This window comes from Montipora capricornis, chromosome 1 (assembly GCF_036669925.1).
Source record: "Montipora capricornis isolate CH-2021 chromosome 1, ASM3666992v2, whole genome shotgun sequence".
Classification (NCBI taxonomy): domain Eukaryota; kingdom Metazoa; phylum Cnidaria; class Anthozoa; order Scleractinia; family Acroporidae; genus Montipora; species Montipora capricornis.
Window position 1 is genome coordinate 2,151,128 of NC_090883.1, and position 22,500 is coordinate 2,173,627.

General features: G+C 39.7%; 1 protein-coding gene and 3 long non-coding RNA genes across 5 annotated transcripts in view; 3 read left to right on the forward strand and 1 right to left on the reverse strand.

Annotated features, from left to right (window-relative positions):
* Positions 1-418, forward strand: part of LOC138050719 (uncharacterized) — a 2,632-nt gene extending 2,214 nt beyond the window's left edge. The window contains exon 3 of the long non-coding RNA XR_011132680.1: positions 1-418. This exon is cut by the window's left edge and continues 295 nt beyond it. This is a non-coding gene — a long non-coding RNA (uncharacterized lncRNA).
* LOC138015424 (uncharacterized) overlaps positions 1-19,377 on the reverse strand; it is a 32,134-nt gene extending 12,757 nt beyond the window's left edge. The window contains exon 1 of the long non-coding RNA XR_011125609.1: positions 19,220-19,377. This is a non-coding gene — a long non-coding RNA (uncharacterized lncRNA). The remainder of the gene's footprint in view (positions 1-19,219) is intronic.
* Positions 3,215-4,832, forward strand: LOC138014486 (uncharacterized). Of its 2 annotated transcripts, XR_011125509.1 has the most exons (4): positions 3,215-3,563; positions 3,742-4,057; positions 4,297-4,495; positions 4,622-4,832. It is a non-coding gene; the product is annotated as an uncharacterized lncRNA (long non-coding RNA). The 2 variants fall into 2 exon arrangements; XR_011125445.1 differs by lacking the exon at positions 3,215-3,563 and having other exon boundaries at positions 3,574-4,057.
* The window catches only part of LOC138059992 (D(1C) dopamine receptor-like), a 15,120-nt gene continuing 10,173 nt past the window's right edge, over positions 17,554-22,500 (forward strand). Inside the window, exon 1 of the mRNA XM_068860978.1 lies at positions 17,554-17,618. The gene's annotated coding sequence lies outside the window, so the exon portion shown is untranslated. The remainder of the gene's footprint in view (positions 17,619-22,500) is intronic.

Sequence of the window (22,500 nt, forward strand, 5' to 3'; positions counted from 1 at the left end):
TAGCTGAGAGCTAAGCCCTCCATGATGTTAGCATTTGCATTCACTTTTTCCTGAATGGAATTTCAAAGAAGTGAAGACAATGGCTTGCTCCTTTTACTTTTTACTTCTAGTAAGAAACACCTCCTAGAGAGTGAGGTTCGCATGTTTACAATCATGTTTCCAAAACATTGCTAAAGCCAATATTCGTGCAAAGTACTGATAGAGGTGAAAAATATTGTGATCTTATTTTTTTATTATCAAAGGTAAAGGAAAAATGTCCTGACGTTGAATTAGTCAGTAATAATTACTGACTCTGATCTGATTATTAGAATGCAAAAAGAGTACTCTTTATAGCCTGGATTAGTTTTCTATTTTAGGGAATAATGCATACAGTACAAACTCACATATAAGAACCTAGTACAGGCTGAAATTTGGCATTTTAAAAATAACCAAAAGCCTGGCAAAGAAAAAGAGGTACTTTTACAAAAAAATCACCCTCAAGAAAACTCCTGTTATAGACCTAATCGGCTAACTCAATGTTGTACCCAATTCAAACCCTCTGGGAATAAAACGTTTTGTTTCAGGTATTTCCATATCATTTAAATATGAATGGTACATTATAATGCAAATACAATACACAAAGAATCTTAATCTCGGGAGATTTGAATTGGGTACAACATTGAGTTAGCCGATTAGGTCTATTGTGTATATGTTTTCTTTGATTGGCATTTTATTGGATTTTCTCTAGAAATATGTTTTCCATAAAGCTTCAGTGCAATACTGTCTACATATCTTATGAATAAAATATAGAAATTTATTGTTGTTCCTCTGAGAAATAAGAACCTATTAAGAAACTACATGTAATCAGTCTGAATTATGAAAAAATAGCCTAAAATATTAGAACCTGCTCAGCCTGACCTCGAAAATTCTAGGTTCTTATGTGTGGGTCTTTACTGTATTTTGTAGGGTTACCAGTAGTAACTTTTACCCTGTTATACGAGCATGACAGTATGCCATGTTTTCAGTTTCGCGGGCTTGGGAGATCCTTGAATTGTGTTCATCTTTTCATTACCAATCCAAATAAACTGAAAAACCAACTAGTAAGGTAGAATATGTACGGTAGAATTTTACCATGTGAGTTAAAAGAGGGAAAGTTTACCCCATCAAATTGGCCTTCAAGAATTTCCTGGCAGATCTGTTCATTTGAGGCACCCATGTTTTCAACTTCTGTTTTAAGTTCAGCCACTTTTTGCCTTGCACAGTTTTAAAGTTTGTTTCAAATCCTCCGCTGAGTTCGCTTTGACGTCAGTTCATATGACACTGGGGCACAACCAACTTGATTTTGAATAGAATTGTTTGCAGACAGGGGCTGTGGAACACTTTTGTTTACACTGGGTGACAGCCTGTGCAACCTTACATAACATGCACCACAGCACCTTAAACTGCTTATGAGGGCCACACAGCCAAACTTTTTTTCCAAAAAAGTTTTTTTAGCTTCAGGGAACAAATCATCTACTGACTTTGGGAGATATGTCCAGGTTTGACCCTAATTAGATGCACGCGGATTTCAATAAGCGTCACAAAGTGTCCGCTTGCTCTTCTCGCCAACTTCAACATCACTTGTGTCTCAGAATACAGACAATTTATGTCACAGTGTCCCCCAAATGCTGCTCTTTAAGTGAAGCTTAACTGCTGCATTTACCCAAAGCTAAAAATAATGCTGACCTTTACCCTTACCTTATTGTTGAAAATAGGTAGCAAATGCTTAGACTTAAAGGGACACTTTGTGTTGGATGTCAAAATTGGGCGTGTATCTAATTAGGGTCAAACCTGGACATAAGTGGACTTTGGTAGTGACTTTAAATGTTTTAGCTTGTACAGGGGAGTTGTGCATTTGGACGCTGAACATCAGAGGCGGATAGTGGTATTCCTACAGGCTTGACATTTTTCCTTTAACATCATTTATGGGACGAGATTCTTCCTTCCTTGTAGGGTTTTTACATATACTACAAGTAAGTACTGATGAAGACATTGTTTACAATCTCTGAGGCTCAGCTGGGACTAGTTCCTTTTTTTTTTTTTTTTTTCAATTCTTCACAAAGATCAAACCTTCAATAACTCTTTTTTTTTTAACTTTGATATAAGCTAGACTTAACTCTAGTGAATTGGAAAGTGAAACATTTGTGGCAAATTTTATGATAAATTCAACTCAACAATCGAAATTGAAAGTTGACAATTGAAGCTAAGCTGAACACAATCTTAATGTGTAATTTTAAAGGGGGAACTGAAAAGGAAACACTTAAACACTGGGGGTCTCACGAACCTTTTTACGGAAGAAGTGTGCGGGAGATAAGCTGAAAATCAACTCTAAAGGAACCTATCCACGAATACTCGATACCTTTCAAAAAAAAAAAAGGACAAAATTACCTTTTGCAAGGTCTAGCGATAGAGTACACCCAGCTGTAACGACAACAGCAGTCCGAAAACGATCTGTAGGAAACCTCACTGAACCGTAACGCAAGTGACAGAAGCTGCTTCCACATCAACTTGACTACCTCTAACTCGAATATCAGATCACCGGTCACAGACAAGGCAATGACAAAAGAACTGTTCACACTATTTTAATAGAAGTGTAATAAGAATTCATCCTAGGTTTGCAATCTCAAGATAGTCCAAAAGCAAGTCTTGACACACTAATTCTAGACTGGATCTCTTATTAGCAGAGTCGGAGAACTCGAAATCTTACGGCAGAAAGATCTTTTCGAACAATTTGCGTACTGGTTATAACCTTGCAAGAAGGTTAAACTAAATACGATAAATTCACCGCTTCAAAACGTTTTTCAAAGCTTTACAGATCTTTCCGAAGTGACTGAATGAAATACCTGTGTAAAATGGTTGGCTAATCGTTTGCACTCAACACAACTTCTATGTGCTCTTCCACCACGACACAATATGGCCGACAGTACAAGTTCTGATCTGAAAGTAAGATGCGCGCAAGCTCTTATGGGATTTTTGGCCGCTGGCGCGCTTTATTGCTCGATGTTCAAAAAAATCTCGTCTTAAGGAGGCTCGAAAGGGTTTTCAGCTGAGCGCGCGCGCGTAAGCCACACACGCAATTCGTAAGCTGCTAGCGTCAGCTCACGATTTAAATGGATCACCAGAAATAAACAAATACCGCTAATTTCGCTTACCTTTCTCCAATTTCTATATACATGGCATATAAATAGACATCGCCTATTCACGAAAACTACGAAAATTCTACTTAAACGGTTTAATAGTTACTTAAATCCGTTTGTGTTGACCTGTAGCTCCACTCGCGCGCGGACTCGAATGAGCGGGTGACGCATGCGTAAATGCTGATCTTGTAACCCCGACACCGCGGCAAAATGAGTGCGCATGCTCCGCTTCGAACACATTTGATTCATTTGATTCGAGCTTTTGAGCTCTTTGTTTTTGAGTTTATCCGGCGGTGAAGGAAAAGTTCTATTGGACCTTTTGATGATCAAGATCTCCCGCTCAACATGGACTCGACAGAAAAACTAAACAGTAGTTCCGAGTTGTTTCCAACGAGAAAGTCAAAAGAGGTAAGCTTATTTTAGGCATGAAATATTTATTTGTTTATGTCGTTTCCATGGAAGTTATCTTTGCCAAACCATGTTTGCTCGACAGTCTGTCTGCTCGTGTTTCGGTCACACCGTTGAAGACCTAAAAGTTGTAAATTTTAAACTGATAACATTTTTCGTTTACTGTTTTTCGCCTAAGGGCAATTCCTCTAAAAACGCGGAGGGTGTTGACAAAACAGAAGTTTTAACCTCTGACATGTGATACGAGAGCCATGGATTTTTCTGTGACCTGGTTCTCCACAGCAAGAGCAATGGTTTGTATGGTAGATGGTGATGCTCTTTCTTTTCCAGCTCTGTGTTGCTTTGCAGGACACACCAGGTTGTGATATGATTCAATTTAATTGATCTCTAGATTTTTGTTGATTTCATTGTTCCAGTCATCTGACCTGAAGAAATCTTGTGGAAAGTGTTGATATCTGGCTGGCTGTCATTTTGACGGTCATTACTTTCAAGATGTGAGCAACTGTTTTTATCTGCATTGTTAGACAAAACCTCTTATTAAGGGAGTCAGTTAAGTTGTTTAGTTTTTTTATAAAGGGATCTTTACAAATAGGGCACAGATTTCCATGTATTTTTCAAGTATCTTAAGTGACATCTGTGCATGAAAATGACCAAGTGATAATATTAAATATTATTGTTTTACTTTGATCAGTTTCCTGTTGTTTCTTAAACATGTCATTTATTCTTATTCCAGTGCTTAAGTCTAAAACTCTTCCTGGTGTGTTTGTGCTGATCTGGTCAAACCATGCATGGCAAGCAACATTCCAGATTGTTTTCAGAGATTGTGATGAGGATTTCAGCGTTGAATATTTTATTGGTTTTGTGATGAAAAAAGCCAGGGTTGTTATTCATCTCTCATTTTTTCCTGCATGAGATCCTGCATGATGACAACAGTATTACTGCAAATTAAACATTACAGATGTGAGCATGTCAGTGATTAATACAAGATGGTTTCCAAACAGCTCTTCAAAATTGTCTAGAAAAGGGACGATAATTATTTACTTTCCACACCTTCTAAGTCAATGTTTGAACAAGCAAATATAATTTGGTTTTTTAATCCAAGTAAACTGTCTTACTTTCATTAATACAGCTGTATGTTATTATAGTCTTTCTCTTGCTAAGCATTAGTTTGGATATTAACTTCTGAGAATGCTCCTACTTGTAATAGTCTTAATAATGAATATACGGTACTTACAACAATAAAATTATAGAGATATTTGAGTTACTGTATATTGTGTTTTGTGGTAACACATACCATAGTAGTTGTTGTGGTTGTTGTTGTTGTTGTTGTTGATAGAGTCATTGTGGGTCAATCATTGGGTAGTGAAACTGGATCAGTTGTGCATAATAAAATGTTAGAGTATGAAGCAGAATGCCTCTAGTCTTGCTGGATGTATGATTACATTCCTCTCTCAGTATCTTTAGGCTGGATTTTTGCTGGTGCAATGCATGCAAAAGTGAAATCAGTATTTTCCAAACACATGCAGGTGAATGGTTTCTTATTTCATTATCATGATTCTCATGTCTCCCCACCCTCATCCCAGCAAAGCTCTACAAGGTGATCGACAAAGCTGGAGAAAAAAATTATAGTTACCAGCCAGCTGCAGGAAAAATACTGGAAAAATATTTTCAACGATGGACCACTACCAAACTCCAAGTAAAAGGGAAACATCAAGTAGCATTGGAGTCAAATTTATACTTAGTTTCAAAACTTTTTTGCGATCCTCTCTTAAAATCAAGACTTCTTTTCTTTATTTTATTGCCTTGCTCTTGGAAAAGTAACTAGTGTTGTAAAATATGAGAATGGAGGGCAGGGAAGTGACTTATCCAAGTTGCCGAATGAGTGGGATGCGGGCATGAAAAGAACTTATTTCTCGCTTTCAAATGATTCCAATGAAACAAGCAGACAATTTCCTCGTTCGACAGGAGCAAGAGAAGCCATCTTCGCAGTAGAAATTATCACTGTGCCCTTGCAAAGATGTTTACCCCGCGTTTTCCTTCTCAGTGCACAGTTTTCCCCCCAGAAGTTTACCAACGCAGAGACCATCGCGACTAATAACATTACGAACTTCGTCCTTTTGCTCTAGCGCTCAAATGCAAGGTAAAAATTCTCCTGGTTTGAACCATAGTTTTTTGGTTTGAAAAGACACACGGAAGATTAGTCTTTCAGGAAGCTCTCTTCAAAATTTAAACCTTATCAAAGTAGTGTTGTCCTTATCATCGCAAAATGAAAACAAACACAGAGAATTTAAATTGCCGCCATTTTGCCGCGCTGTTGTTTCTATGGTAAATTCAATTGGTACCAGTCCCTCGCGCGTGGAAACGATTCGCGCGTGGCTCAAGCCTGCGCACTCATTTTGCCGCGGTGTCGTAACCCCCTCATTTTTCCTGGTTTTGCAACTTTACTCGCTTATATCTCTGCTTCCGGACGGTGAATTTTTTTCATTTTTTGCATGTTAGCTTAGATTAATTTAAACCGTTTGTCCTTCAAATTTAAAAAAATTCTGTAGGTGAAAAAAATAATTAGAGACACAATTCAAAAAAACTTATTTTTCTGAAAAACTGACCTACAGATTTTGTTGAATTTTAAATATTTTAGAGAGTATTTCTAACATTATCTGGTAACGATGAATGGGAAAATTTCACCGTTCCGTTTCTTCAAAAAGGACCACAAAGGTTGATTTTAAGGCTTAAAGAAATGCCTAATATCGTTGCCATGGTAACATTATTTTGGAGGAAAACATAATGTGAGAAATCTACGATAGGTACTTAATACCCTGGCCAAATTTCGTCTTGATATGATTGCCCTAACTGTATCTAAGGACAGAATATGTTTATTTGTTTGAAAAAAGGAGAAACTATTTCGAGCCTCCTTAAATGTCAATGTAATATGCTTTTTAAACACCAAAATACAAACGCTTCGCGTTCAAAAGTGACACTTTTTTTTCGCAACGCGATGTAACGGAAACAAAAGCTAGAAAAACGAGACAACAAACATGAGGATTAATCAATGGACGGTAACACCACTGAAGAATGAGCGGACGGGCGAAAATATTTTATATTGGGTTCTTCGAGTTCAAGACTGCCAGGCCGGCAAGAAGACTTGCGTATCAAATGAGCTTCTTGCGGTTTCATCGAGTAACTTCAAGATGAAAATGTCGAGAGGTGGTTCGAAAGTACGTTAGGTTCGAATCGTTGGAAAGTTCACAAAATCCGTCTAAAACTGTTCACAAAAGTAGTTCGTTTGAAGTCTTTGCACTTCCTGTGTAAGTGTAATTTCCATAGATCTTTGTGGATTTCCGCATGCAAAAAGGTCTTCCTTAATCGCTTTCATACCTTGGGCAAAAGACTATATTTGCATAAAAAAAACAACGGCATAGTTAAATGATAATAGTGCAGATGAGTGCTATGGTGACGTAAAATTTTAATGAACTGTGTTATTTGTCAAAACAGAGTTTGCGATTTGGGAAGCACTTTCATTCATGAATTTCCATGAAACGAACTCGTACAGAGAGTGACAAGGCAAACGAATAGTCATTTCCAATTGAGTGTTTCCACACTAGCCAAATAATAAACGGATATTGTTTTCTTTCCTCAAATAAAATAATTACTAAAGAGAGACTATTCAATTAACGATTTTTTTTTTCGCTAAGGCCCATTTAAATTAAACGGTTTGAACATTAGCTCAGTTCAACTTGCATTCAATAATCTGTTCAACGTACCCAATGTTGGGTATCACTATTTAAAAGACAAGACATGATCGCATACAAACGTTAACTGCCAGAAGTAGTGGTGTTTTCGGGGTCGACATTAACTCACCGTACTGTATTTTTCTGCGAAGGAGAGAACTACAGTTATTTTAACACAGCGTTGATGAAACGCTCGGGCCGCAGATTCTTTCGGCACGACCAAGCACAACAGCGTTTACACTCTGCTGAAAGTTACGTTGCTCATAAACCCTAAACTTTACTTACTGTTCAGCTGAACTTATAGTGATTACAAACTCTAAATTTAAAAACAATGTATTAACGCTAACGTAAACTCCGTGGTTGTAAATACGACTGAGTTGACGCTTTTTCTCAAAGGGGGCCACTTCGTCACGTCTATCAAAATTAACCAGCGACAAGGGGCACTGTGATAAATGACATATTCACATACCTGCCAACCCCCAGAGTATAAAAATCTGGAGACATCTAAAAATCTTTACATTGTAAGAATGTCATTTTCGACAATATCTGAATACTCTCCGAAAATCACCCGAAGCCCTTCCGAATGTTCCCGATGTTTCTCGGTTAGAACAGCAATTGCTATTGTTCCCATAACCGCGCCAACTTTCTACCACGTAATGTGCAATTTGATTGGCTGATTTCTGACCAATTACGGTACTTATTAAATATAGCCTATATCAATTTGATTGCTCCGTTTTAGGTTTTCCAAACCAGAACAGCTCAAACGAGAGCATTAGAATCCAGTTCTTGTTTTATTTTCCTTTTTGACATGTCGAAGATAACGAAATTAATGAAAAACTGTTGAAAAAGACCACGGTTGGTATTTCCCGGGAGATTTGGTGCTCTAACCGGGAGACCGGGAGATTTGATGAAAAAGTTGGAGACCCCCGGGAAAACCGAGAGAGCTGGCAGGTATGCATTCATTAACTATTTTGGAGCCGTTTTGACACAGTGGATTCCCCGGTGCAACAGCAGTTTTTAACAGTGCTATCCCCCCTTCCCTCCCCTAATAGAAAGCCGCAGACAAAAAGAAGATCGCAAAGCGAAACAGACTTCGTTCTTTAAGTTCTAACTTCTCGCAAAGAACAATTAACTTTCAGCAGCTGTCAAAATTTTGAGTACACTTGTAAACATGCAAGATTACTCATGAAAACCATGGTTACTTTGGAAAGTGTCGATAAGGCTATCCCCTTTTTTTTTCGTTTACCGTCGAATGCGTTTCCTGGTATTGGGTCGGTCGGTCGGATTGAAAAAAAAAAAGCCTAAAAAAAATCATAAGCATTCTCGGAATCGGAGGCCTGGTACCCCAGCATAATAGCTGTGGAGCCAGGAAAACAAAAAGACAAATGAACCCAAAATCAATATGGCGGAAAAGTTGGTGAAGGTTGTTGCAAAATTAAGACAGCGTGGGGAAAAGGATCAACCACAGAAACTCCTATGCTACATAAAATGGCTTAAAAACGTCGTTAGCTTTTTTTTGTTTTTGTTTTTGTTTTGAAAATGCCAAAAATTTGGGTCGGTCGGACGACGCGAAACGGAAGAAGAAAAAGGGGAAATACGTCAGTAACAAGCATCAGTAACAAGTGAGGAGCATCACAACACAGCTAATCTCTACTTTTTGTTAATTAAATATTCACTGCATTTCTAACAACAGTTTTCCCTTTACGGAAATAATTAACAATTATTCCACGAGCGCTGCATATTTAACAATTATTATTAAATTCTCAACCTCGGATAATGTATTTCCCGTGCTCTGATTGGTTTACTCAATCTCGGTTATCAGCTCATATACCTTAGTTTGACCTTATATGGCAAATGATTTCGCTAAGCGTTGCTAAATGATAATGGTAATAGTAATGAATTTATATAGCGCATTTTCCATTGATATATTCAAATATGCTTTACAAGCAAGGGATCTCTGGGTGAGATCGGACATATAATATATGCTAAGCTAAAGTTTTTCGCCGAAAAGCGAAATTTCTCGCTGAATAAAGCAAAAAACAACAAACGTTTTTGTGGAAAGTTTGGATCAATTCCGACGTAGAAGTACGCGAAAAGGTAAGAAATGTTTTTTGTGATGAGCCTGCGTCTGTCTATCCACCAAGGTATTACACAACATCGCATCTTCATCAAAATTTTTCGATTTCGCTCGGATTTTCTCGCTTTTTTTCGCTCGTATTTTGTACTTCCAAACTTTTGGAGTTTAACGAATTTAATAAAACAATTATTCCATTCGCGCTTGTTGGATATGAGACTGGTTATATCCAACTCGGCGATTTACCATCTCATATCCAACGCGCGCTCATGATAATTGTTAATTATTCAATCAAAATATTTCCCCGTTTCTGATTGGTTAAGACCAGACGCATAATTCACCATAGCCAGCTGCTGTTAACCAAATTTGGAAAGAAATTTGTCGTATTGAACCGATGACGTCAAAAGTGCAGCTCGCCGCAGATTACTTGAACCGTTGAAAAATATTTCCAGAGTTAAGGATTCTCAAATTTCATCAAGGTAAAAATTTAGAATTTTGTCCCTAAAAACCTAACAATTCAAAATGAGCATGCGCACTATGGTAAAAACTTGTCTTTTTGCTAATATTATTTTGCATACCAAATGTTATCGTGAAATAATAAATTCCGTTTCAGTTTTGAGCCTTGAGGTGATTTAAAGAGTACCTGACCACGCCCCATATCCTCCTGAATTCCATGCATTCCTTAGCTGTTGACTCCCCCCAGAATATGTTCTTTTCAAACTGTGAGGATTAACCAATAACTGACCGTAAAATGACCTAGCTACCGCTTTTTATTCAGTTGAAATACACTGCTAAACGTAGCCCAAATTTGGTTACACTCTTTTTTTTTATAAGAATATATTTTATAAAAATATTAAGGCTGAAATTTGCGAAATTTTAAGAATATTTTATAAATAAAGCCGAGGCTGAGATTTTGAAGAGGATAGATATAATTTTGTGTGTTGAAACATTTGTAAATACAATAAAATTTTATGTTTTTAACTTAACCGTATAAACTTATTCCTTTCTCTGAAAGGCGAAACTAGCCAACAAAACGAAAAACCTGCACTAGCTATAGCAAAATGTTCAACGCTAATGACAGTTCAATGAACGGTACATGTAGTACATAAAGACAAACTAAACCGCAAAAAAGTATTATGAAAAATTCTTTATTTTTTAAATAACAAAACCTAGCGAAAACAGATCTAGATACCAAACACTTGAAACTGATACCCCAATAAATTCTAAAACGGAAATGTTATAAGCTATAATTTAAAAATAATACAATAATATTTTCAGCAGTGATGACTGCAATGAGAATATCATAATACCGAAGACAATTGCTAATGAAATTTCGAAGGAATTTCTGTGTGTTTTGTGATGTTAAGGCAGGGGTTTCCCGAGAATAGCACTCTTATGGACTGAAAATAAATTTTGAAGTCAGTTATTCTTAACCACGGTACTTTGCAAATATGGCCGCGCGAAGTCAGCCATCACAAAAAAATGTTTTCTTTCTCAAAACGTATTTTCAGTTAGGGCGAAAGAAATACATCATTTTAAAGCGACGAAAATAAGCTTTCCAATAACATATAACTTCTTTACATAGAACTACAACATTTTATAAAAAAGAAAGTTGAACGAAAAAACTTAACAGAAAAGTAGCATTAAAATCAGTTTTCCACACAAATTTGGTCATTTCAACGTCAATTACGAATTTTTTTAGGGGAGAGACTCTTAACTACAAAGCTGTTGCTATGTAAAACTTTTAACCGTCATATCTTTGATGTCTGAATATCAAAGAACAATCCCTTTGAACACAGATGTTCGATAGAAGGTCTCTTGTACTTTTTCGAACGACAGCCATATTTGGCTAGTCACGTGACCACGGCAGAAAAAGCGCTAAAACTCAAATTATTAACTTTTTACAATAATGAATACAATACCAATATTCGGAGAGCATTGTTTGGCACGTCTTGACGTAAGGATTTGTTGAAATTGTGCTTATGACGAAAATTACCCTGCTTTGAAGGGAGTTTTAAACACACTTTGTTTGATTGCGTTTGTGTTGAGAGATAAAATGGAAAATCGATACGTGGGATTATAGAGAATGTTTTGATCTTTCCTCTTCGCCCAAAAAACATCACCGAAGAAGTTGCTCCATCGAGTTTTAGGCTTTTTTCGTTCTTATTGACCGTTTGGGACTGGTAACCATCAGCGCATGCGTCGTAATCTAATTTTCCACCATCTTCGTTCCGCTGGACAAGAGCAACGACGGCTACGGGAACGAGATTGCGAAGAAATGTTCGGACAGAGTTTGGACATTGTTTTCGTGGAAAACTCACACTAAAAGGCGCTGTATATGCAGGATATCGACTAAAGGAAAGATTATTACAGTGCGTTTCACAAAACTTTTGACAAACAGTTTCCGAAGTTTGTTTGAAATTCCTGAAGTTCGCTACAAATTTGGAAATTTCATTACGTAGTTGTTAATCAAATTGTGAACTTAGAAACGAAGTTGTGAATTCACCACGAACTTCGTTGGGAAGTTAAGGAGTTTGTCGCGAGAGAAGTTCGCACCGTTCGGTGTATATTTCTCGGAATTTTCTTAGGAGTTGTGGTTACGTTGATTGCGAATTACTGGTTTTAAAATGGGTTATAAAACGTTGAAAACTGAATATTCCCAGATGTCACTGTTATGATATCTAGATCTTTCTAAAGTTTCCTTACCTTTTCTTGTTGTTCCAGAACGTTCTAGAAACGAAGTTGTCAATTTCTATAATTAAGTTAATGGTCACGAGTTCGCTATTAATAGCCTGTTTACATAAAACTTGTTGTTGTCCAGAAGTTTCAGATTTACGCGAGCGAGCTCAAGTTAAGTGAGAAGTTCTAGCTAACGTTGTTGTTGTTATTGAATCGAAGTTGTACCTACTGGTTACTGCCTGTACATGTCCTCATGGTAAACGTCTCAACTGGACTGATTAAACCTGTTGTAGTTGTTGCGTGATCTGATCGTCTCTCTCAGCTTTGAAAAACAACCGACAAAAACAAAACTTGGTGTCAGAAGTTTTGGATACAATTCACGACCTCTGGATACGTTTAAGTCATGACCGAGCCGTCGACTAGTGGACAAGTGTCCAGCACTATGGCTGCTCCTCCAGTGTTCGCTTCTTCTATGCCGCTAGCCAAACCGCCAGATACTCTCAACATAGAGGACAGATCGCGTCGAGGCGATAATTGGTTACATTTTAAGAGAGCTTGGCAAATCTATGAAAAGGCAACTGGGATCAGTAAACTAGAAGGTCCAGTGCGTGTTGCTCATTTTCTTAACGTTGCAGGCAAAGAAGGTGTTCAGATGTTTGATACCTTTACTTTTGACGACGATGGTCATGAAAGCGCTGACAACATCGACCATGTATTAGCGAAATTCGAGTCTCGGTGTTTGCCACAACGCAACGAAACTTATGAAAGGTACCTTTTCAATAAAAGGGAGCAAGAACTTGGAGAAAGTGTTGATCAGTACTGTACAGCACTGATGCGTCTCTCCGAACACTGTGGCTTCGGGAACCTCAGAGACAGCTTGATTAGAGATCGCCTCATCCTTGGAGTTAAGAATGATCGTGCTCGCAAGAAACTACTTGAACAGAAAGATCTTACTTTGGACAAAGCCTTGGATATCCTTCGAACAGGAGAACTAACTGACATACGTGCATCAGAAATCTCAACTGAAGAGCCCAATGTCAACCGTGTAGGACTTACGAAATCAAAATCTCTTAAGAACGCTACTGAAGGCAAAACTTCACGTAGACCCACCCTAAACCGGAAGCAGTCATTTTCCCGGAAACTCAAAGGGAAAGAGCCTGGTAATAATACTAGCACACCTACTGCTAAGAATCGTGAATGCAAGTTCTGCGGTACTGTCCATGAGATGAAAAAATCTTCATGCCCTGCTGTGGGGAAGAAATGCAATAAATGTGGCAGAGATGGACATTTTGCAAAGAAATGTGCGTCCAGTTCAGTCAATCATGTGGAAGATTGTGAGATTTACAGTCACAAGGCCACCTTCAAGTCAGCCTATGTGACAGTCCTTATGAACAACAAGGCCGAAGTACAACTACAGATTGATACAGGTGCTTCGTGTAACGTTCTACCAAAACGAGATTACATCAGAGTGACTGGCGACAATCAGTGTAATAATCTGGAAAAGTCGTACTCAAGGCTCGTCATGCACAACAAGTCTGTAGTCTGGCCGCTTGGACAAATCCGACTTCTTACCGAAAGAAAAGGAAGAAAGTATGGAGTCCTTTACCACGTAGTGGAGAAAGATTTGACACCACTTCTTTGCAGAACCACGTGCGAGAAGATGAATCTCGTCAAAATTTTGGACGCTGACATAAATGTTACTCACGATGATTCCGAAAGGACTGATGTCCCTTCAATTGTCAAAGGAGATCCTGTCCTATCTGAATTCACTGATGTTTTTAGTGGAATTGGGTGCCTTGATGGAAACTACTCTATCCGAGTAGATGAAAGCTTTTCTCCAGGAGTGCATCCTCCTCGCAAAGTCCCTGTCCCACTAAGAGAAGCACTTAAGACAGAGTTAGACAGCCTGGTGAAGGACGGTATCCTCGCCAAGGTAACAGAGCCCACAGCATGGGTCTCTAGTCTCGTCATAGTCAAGAAGCCCAATGGGAAAATTCTAGTATGTTTAGACCCTCGAGATCTTAACCGCGCAGTCAAACGATCACACTACCCCCTGCCAACCATCGAGGAAGTCTCAACTCGACTTAGTGGTGCAAAAGTCTTCAGTTTGTTAGATGCTAAGTGCGGATTCTGGCAAGTCAAACTAGATGAGAAGAGCAGCTATCTGACGACCATGAACACACCGTTTGGTCGGTATCGCTGGCTCAGAATGCCTTTTGGTATAAATTCTGCTCCTGAAGTATGGCAACAACGAATGCATGAGTTAGTTGAAGGACTAGCCGGTGTAGAAGTTATCGCTGACGACTTCTTAGTCTGTGGTTTTGGTGATACTCCTGAAGAGGCATTGGCTAACCACGATCAGAATCTCAAAGCATTCCTTGTAAGAGCAAGAGATAGAAACCTCACTCTCAACAACGAGAAGTTGAAACTGCGACAGGTACAAGTTTCTTTCATAGGACACCTCCTTACAGCGCAAGGTCTACTGCCTGACCCATCAAAGGTACAAGCGATCGCTGATTACCCGGCGCCCACGAACCTTGCAGAGTTGAGAACCTTCTTAGGAATGGTCCAGTATCTAGCGAAATTCTGCCAACATCTGTCTACAGTTTCTCAGCCCCTGAGACAGCTGGAGAAAAAGGAAGTTGAATGGTGCTGGCAACAACCACAAGAAGAGTCATTCAACAAGATTAAAGAACTTGTTTCCAAAGCTCCACTTCTACAGTACTTTGACGTAAGTAAGAATGTTACTATCCAGTGCGATGCCTCTCAGTACGGAATCGACGCGTCGCTCCTTCAAAACGGACAGCCAGTACACTACGCGAACAGAGCTCTAACTCTCACAGAGCAAAATTACGCGCAAATAGAGAAGGAACTCCTTGCTATCGTAGTCTCCTGCGAGCGCTTTGAACAGTACATTTATGGCAAACATGTCACTGTGGAAACAGATCACAAGCCGTTGATTGCAATCCAGAGGAAGCCTATCAACACAGCCTCAAAAAGACTACAGCGAATGATGCTCCGTTTGCAAAAATACGACTTGACCTTCGTCTACAAGCCTGGCAAAGAGATGCACATTGCCGATGCTCTTTCTCGTGCCTTACCCAAGAGTTCAAAGACCCCGAACTCTTCACCCTTCTGCAAAGATCTAGAAACTGTTAATTCTGTTGAGGATCTGCCATTATCTGCCGCAACACTTGCAAAGTTTCAAGCGGAAACAGGCAAAGATGAATCTCTACAAGTGTTGTCAAAGGTCATACGCGCCGGTTGGCCGACAACAACTGCCATGGTACCCACTAAAGCACAGCCATTTTTCAAATACCGAGAAGAGATGACACTATATAACGGCCTGATCTTTAAAGGAACAAAGATCGTTGTCCCAGAGAGTCTCCACCGCTCCATGTTGGAGGAAACTCATAAGTCCCATCAAGGACTCCAAGCGTGTCTTCAAAGGGCAAGAGAAGTTTTCTTCTGGCCAGGAATGTCTGCCCAGCTCAAGGAGCTGATCGATAAGTGTTCAATATGCCAGAGTGTCAAGCCAGAACAAGCTAGTGAACCTCTTCAACCACACCCGGTCCCTGATAGACCTTGGCAGCGAGTTGCGACCGACTTATTTACTTTCGAGAACCGCAATTACCTTGTCCTTGTCGATTATTACAGCAACTTCATTGAGTTGGATCATCTCTCCGATACTTCTGCACAAGCTGTGATTTGTAAACTAAAGATGCATTTTGCGCGTCATGGGGTGCCTGAGGCTGTTGTTTCAGACAATGGCCCACAGTATTCATCTTCAGAGTTTCGAAGATTTGCAACAGCATGGAAGTTCAAGCACGTGACCACTTCACCTCGGTACCCTCAAGCTAACGGGATGGCTGAAAGTGCCGTCAAAACGTGCAAGTCGATAATGAAGAAAGCTTCTCTGTCCAAGTCTGATCCGTATCTTGGTTTACTGGATCACCACAACACCCCTACTGCCGCAACGGGCATGTCACCGAGTCTACGTCTTTTTGGTCGCCAAACCAAGACACTACTTCCCTTCTCGGAATCTCTACTCAAGTGTAACAAATCGGTGAGCGATCTTCTCAAAAGGGATCGTGTTAAGCAAGCAAAGTACTTCGACCAACATGCTAAGCAGCTTTCAGAACTTAACCCTGGGGACATAGTACGTATGAAACTCCCTGGTGAAACTCAGTGGTCACAAGCAGTCGTTTCTAGTAAAATTGCACCTCGCAGCTATAGGGTCGAAGCTAATGGTAAAGTCTACAGGCGAAACCGCAAACAGTTGCGTCAGGCAAAGGAAGAGTTACAAGAATCTTCGCTCGACATCGACGAAGGCGAGAGTATGAGTGCACACAATGTGCCGGACCTGACCGAGTCCTTTCCGGTAACTTCACCTGATGCTGAAGTGAAGAAAGCCGAAATCACCACCAGACCTTCACCCTCGCCCGTATCAAGAAAACTGGAACAGAGTGCACGAACACCAGAGACAAGTGTGAGCACGCCTCAACTACCCTTAGTGAAAGAAACAAGGTCGAGATATGGACGCTTAATCAGGCCACCAAAGAAGTTTGACCCTGACTCATACGGATGAACATTATAGTTTTTTGAAATGGGAAAGATGTTATGATATCTAGATCTTTCTAAAGTTTCCTTACCTTTTCTTGTTGTTCCAGAACGTTCTAGAAACGAAGTTGTCAATTTCTATAATTAAGTTAATGGTCACGAGTTCGTTATTAATAGCCTGTTTACATAAGGCTTGTTGTTGTCCAGAAGTTTCAGATTTACGCGAGCGAGCTCAAGTTAAGTGAGAAGTTCTAGCTAACGTTGTTGTTGTTATTGAATCGAAGTTGTACCTACTGGTTACTGCCTGTACATGTCCTCATGGTAAACGTCTCAACTGGACTGATTAAACCTGTTGTAGTTGTTGCGTGATCTGATCGTCTCTCTCAGCTTTGAAAAACAACCGACGAAAACAAAACTGTCACCCGACACCTGCCTAAAAATAGAATACAATTTCTGTCGTGTGAACTTCTACGCATGGTTGCTTAAAAGTATTTTACAGTTAAATCTATCAGAGATAAAAAGAAACCCTATTTTCAGGACATACATCATTCTAGAAATAGCGCAAGAAACAAAACATTTCAATGTCATGTTGTTCAACTTTTGTCTTTGTGTAAACAAGATACGAGTCGCGCCATCTGTCTGTGATGTGAAGTCCCGCCTCCGTACCTCTCAAATAAAACCTTTCAGAAGTAAACATCAAAAAATTAGTCTTGCTTGGTTGAGAAATTTTTCACTTTGTTTAAATTCATTGTAATTATATTACCAAACCAACTACACCGAATGATGTGAACTTTGCTCCCGACGAACTTCGCAAGTTCCCAACGAAATTCGATGTGAAATTCACAACTTCGTTTCGAAGTTCACAATTTGATTGACAATTACGTAATGAAATTGCCAAGTTCGTAGCGAACTTTGGGAATTTCAAACGAACTTCAGAAACCGTTTGTCAAACGTTTTGTGAAACTGACTGTAACACGAAAACGACGCTGGGAGAACACTGTGTTTTTGAGCAGGGTAGGTTTTTAAGTTCGTTTCTTTTTCAGGTTTTTCGGGAACTCAGTCTTTTTTCCCCGACTTCACATCATGTATAGTACCCGACGCGTTATTTGCGTGGTACCCTCGTGTAAGATAAAAACCATCGTACATAATTTCCAGGGATTTTTTGTCACCCCGCCTAGCAATTTCTCTCTTAATTTCGTCGCAAGACCATTGTGCGAGATCCTTTACGTGCGGGTGAACCCACTTCAGGACACGAATCCACTGGCTCTTGGAGAGATGACTAACACCAAGAGTTCCAAGTACATGTTCGTAGTCTTTGAAATATTCACCGTTTAGCAAGAATGACAGCAGAAGGTAATTTGGGAGCCAGGCTTTTGGTCGAAACCTTGACTCAATGGTGAGGCAGTCCGACTTATGTTTACTTTTTTCGAAGCATTTCATGCACTTTAGTTCAAGTTTCACGATTCCTGGTTTTACTTGCGTTTTTGTCGTCATGCGAAGTTGCCCGCTTACATTACACTTCTCGCATGCAAATTTGTGACTCAAATGCCGCCACCAAAAAATCGATATCGCTAACAACAAGTTCTGAGTCTACAACCATCATCGTGCGAGACGTTGCCTTCCTCAAATCATGGCTGTATCTAGTCAACATTTGCTGCACCTGCTTTGTATGAACTTCTCGTTGATCCGTCATACTTTCATCGAGGTCACTCATACCGATGCTGACTGGTAGGTTGGCCAGTTGCTGATTGATATTTGCGGCGAAAGCCACAATTTCGTCCGCTGTTCCGATGTCCACATAGCTCTCTTTTTCGGTTTGCGTTCCGTGTGATTTTTTTGCCGCTGTTTCGGTCTGCGTAGCAGTGTCGGCAGTGGAAAGCGTCGAAAACAAATTTTCCCGATTAGCCCACCGTTTTGTCAGTGCTGAAGAAGCCACTACTGCCTTTTTCTGGTGCCTGGGCATACTTTTAACCCGCTTAGCCCATAGCTTAGCCCAGAAACCTCAAGAAAACGAAACGTTGTTGCAACAGACAAAGTTTTTTCACAATTTTATTTTGTTTACAAGATTTATATTTCCCGCCATTTTGGCGGCAGTCTGACCAGCGACACGCATTATGCGGATTACCGCTGGAGTTTATGTTTGCAGTCGTCAATGTAAGCGTCCTTAGCAACAGGTTTGTAGTTAAGAGTCTCCCCCCTTAAGGACCAACAAAAATGTTCCTCATTTTATCAGCTTTCTTGGACCAAAATTTGACAAAAAACTGATGAGGCACGAATATTTTTGGATTTTTAGGAATAATCGGATTAGCGATCAATGCGTAATGTGATAATGCGATAAAAGTGTCAAGTTTGCGACGCGTTGCTAACGGCAACGGAAGCGATCGCATTACGATAATTAACCTCTGTTCGCCAAAAACCACCCAAATAACCGATTTTTCGACGGAAAATTCATCCCAGAGGATAAAAGTATTCACTGGACATGTAATAAAGGTAAATATGTAAGATTTGGAGCAAGAACAAGCGAATATTTTGAGCGAAAAACACAATCCTGTGTGATCGATCCTGTGTAATGACAACAACACGTGGCGAGTTTACGGCTGCGAAAATAATCTTACCTTTTCAGCGATTTCAAGGCTTGAAATTCCCACAAATGAACCAAAAGCCTTTTCTTTATCCTTTCCGATGCCTGCAGTGTTATTTTTTGCCTGAAAAACGTTAGTAAAAGCGCTCCGCGATCGGTTGAAAATTTCGCTTTCCCATGGCTGCGCATCGGCTCAAATTGCCTGATTAGAATGGCCGTCATGTAGGCGTCATGAAAGCTGGAAAGCCGAAGTTTTCAGGGAAACTGGGGCCATATCTCCCCAGTAAACACGCCAAATTTCAGCGCGATCGAAAAAAAATGGCGGCGTTCTACGAATCCTACTATTTCGGATACCATATCGTATCCGATTGAGGCCCCCCTGTGGAAAGAGAGTTGGTTAAATTACGGTAATTTTAGGGGTGGCGAATGGTAAATGCGAGACTTTGCGAGACGGCGAGACCAGCGTTTTTCTTTGCGAGCCCGAGACATTTTGACTTTTTAGATTGCGAGACCGAGACTTCAAAGTGTGTGACACCTTCATATAAAAAACGAGACTGCGAGAAGCACATAACCCCTCAAAAAACGAGACTGCGAGACCCCTGAAATTCGACTAAAATTGTGCGAGACCCAGAGTTTTTGAAGAACCATTCACCACCCCTAATTTTGTTTCCGGTCAAATCCGTGTTCTCATTTTGAATCCATTTTTATCCTCCTTCTTTCCTCTCTCTCCCTCTCTCTTTGAAAGCGAGGAAATCCAAATCGATCGAGTAGGTGACACGAGCACAGGCACTGATGACCAGAAACTGCCGGAAATCTTGATCGATTGTCTCTGAACGTTTGCATGTTTAATTAGTGCATGACTGTGCCTTTGGACCAATTCTTCCAAGCCTTTGACTATTTAAAAAGAAATTTAAAGAAGAAATGATAAAGAAACACTGACAATGATCATTTTTCCTACATGTATAATACATTTTCCATCCATGGAGGACATTCTTGCTGAAAAGAACCTAAGATGGTTAGGCCACGTTCATAGGATGGATCATGACCGACTCCCTCGCCAACTGCTGTATTCACAACTCTGTTCTGGAAAGCGAAATCAGGGAAGGCCAAGGCGAGATTCAAAGATGTAGCAAAGAGAAACATGCAAGTGAGGAAGATCCCAGTCAACTCCTGGCAGACAACCACGAGCAACAGAGATACATGGAGATCTGCCATCAAACCATAAACAGTCTTAATCGTATCGACTGACGGCAAGAGAGAGAGAGAGGGGGATAATACGCCTGTTCTCATCTTGTGTATTTTTTTTCTGTTTTTTTCTTAGTGCCCCTGCAATTCGCCAATAAAGGGTTGGTAGGAACAGCCAGCTGAACCACGACATAGCCGTAGTCGTTGAAATTCTCACTTTGCTGAAATAAGCTTGTTTTCCGAGACGTCCGCAAAATCAAAAGAATTCAAAATGGCATTCCGAGTGGAAGTCCGATTTGTTGACGAAAACGAATTTCAGCAGCATGGAAATGAGAATAACTTGTATCAAAACCCGAAGTGGGAGAGATCCCACAATTTCTTTGAATTTAAGGACGGTGCCACCTAATAAGAAGTAACTTTTCCCTGGATATGACTACACACAAAAGTAGATCTTAGTTTGGGTTATTGGAATGCGAAATGAAATCAAAGTGCCACTGTCGTTACTCGTGGATATGAAAGTTACCGCGATTGTTTAAAATTGGGAGGCTGAAGTTTTCTTTATGCATTATTCAGTGTGATATAACAGCTGGATAATTGTGTAACAGCACGGGGGGTTGTCATATGCAACTAGGTAACCAAAAGAAGGCATGTATGTGATGTGATCCCCTTTGCTGGAATTCACAGGACCCTGTAAAATAAGTCTACCATTTCTCCAATAGGCATAAGATTACTCTTAAACACATCCTCTATAAAGAGCTGTACTATGTGTTCAAAGTTCCTCGCACAGGTGACAGGGTAATTTTGAATAAGGTCCGATTTTTGTTGCCAGGTCATATTGTTTATGTCATCAGGTTGGGCAAGTAGAGCAGATCCATTCAGTATTATTAACACTTTTTGCGCCAGTTATACATTCCTCCAGCAAACCTTGGAAATATTTATCACTATATTTGATACTGTTACACTTAGTAGAGACAGATGGTCTGAACCATAACTGATCACAGCAAGTGCATATATATTCAGAGCCATGTGATATCTTATCACGAAAATGTCTAATAGAGTCTTGACCTTGACAAACTTTAGTTTGGTTTAGCCTTGAGCTCTGTATAGCTTTCCTTAAATGGTTCTATGCTTTTCTGTTTAGTTCTCTGATATGTTCTGGATTGGAAGCCTTAACCATAAATGTTTGCTTTTCATATTCCCTTGCTGCTTCAATATTTTCAGATCTTTCTTGGTGTTTTTTCTTTTCCCTGAACTCTTTATTTTGTCTCTTCCGCTTGATACATTCTCTCATATAAGCTCTTTTTGCCACTGCTTTACAGAAACTATTACTGATACTCACACCATTTTTGGCCATGGTTAATTAATCTATTATTACCTCTGAATAATTGTTGACATTGGTAACACTACTGATTTCATAACCTGAAATACTGTCATTATAATAATCTAATAATCTGTCATTATAATAATCTAACTGAACTGGTCAAAGCGAGAAAAAGGGAATACCTCGAAAGGTATTACCTTTTTTACGAAAACAATCCACCGGGATGAACCGTTCCATTTGAATTCTCTCCGGAATTTCCGAAAATTCCATTCAAATGGTAAGCGCTCATGGCCTTGATGACTCATAGCTTGGTATACTTTGATAGCTTCAATGTCACTCTCCAAATGGAAGTCACCGTCCAAATGGAATTTATTAATCCCCCGCAAGAGATTGTGAAGGTAAGAGAAGTAATCCCTCATACTGGCCCTATTCCCATCGTAATCCCTCTTAGGTTATTTTTAGATCTCTTGCGAGATCCGGTATTCCCACGAGGGTTAACTGATAGCCAATCACATGTCCTCATTTTTACCAATGTAAACGGCTGAGCGAATTCCCACCCAATGATTCGCGTTGTTCGCGATTTACCATCAATCAAACAAAAATGGCGGAGGATGTTGAGACAAACGCGTATATACATTTTGTGGACGAACGTGACTTGTTGACTACAGAGTTAAGCGACTTTAATAAACGCATTCTCGGTTTCCTTTGCGGGATTAAAATATGATGACTTAATTCTTAATCTTATATGGTGATAAAGTAGACAGATATAGCTCTACAACAGTACCAAACATGACAGGAAAACTTGAATC